We start from the raw sequence: 716 nt of genomic DNA on the forward strand, positions 1-716 counted from the left end.
TGACGGCTGTGATCATCGAAAAATCTTTGGGAGTCTTCACCTCTTAAAATTCAGTGGTTGACTTCGGTGATGAGAAGCAAATTGTGGACGAGGGCTTGATGCAGAGGGTTGGTTGTGCAACGGCAGCTTGCATTGCATGTAGCTGCTGGGATTGCGGAAAAGTGGTGGCAACAACGCTTGAGTGACTTGGATGGTGGTGCTACTCGAGCACCCAATCTCGAGCTCCAGGGCGAAAGCCTAGGCCTGCCTGAATTGGTTATACCTGGCAATGGCGATGTTTCTTTTATGTCGTTATCTTGTTGAAGGTATTGCTTGGATATGCACGGATTGATTCTTCAGCGTGAAAACCTAGAGTCTAACTTTGGTGGTTGGATCCGGTGACGACGATGTTTGAGTGTTGCTTCCTTCTTGAAGGTGTTACTGTTGAAGAACCTCGTCGTCCTTGTGGTGTCATGAAATGGTTAGTGCATGTTGAGTTGTATTTTGTATTGCATGTATATTGGAGTTGTGGCCCACCTCCTAATCTTGTATAGTTAAGGTAGATCCATTTTTTTGTAATTATATATGCATGTACCAGCGCCTCCATCAATACAACGTCTATTGTATTGCAATCTTTTCCGTCTACGTGATATAGTCTCTGAAGGTCCTGACCTAGGGCGAAGCCGCCCCCGAGCCTCTCCCCTGCGCCGCCACCGCCGCCGCTCCCAGCCGCCGCC

The sequence above is a fragment of the Triticum dicoccoides genome, chromosome 6A (genome assembly GCF_002162155.2).
Source record: "Triticum dicoccoides isolate Atlit2015 ecotype Zavitan chromosome 6A, WEW_v2.0, whole genome shotgun sequence".
Lineage (NCBI taxonomy): Eukaryota > Viridiplantae > Streptophyta > Magnoliopsida > Poales > Poaceae > Triticum > Triticum dicoccoides.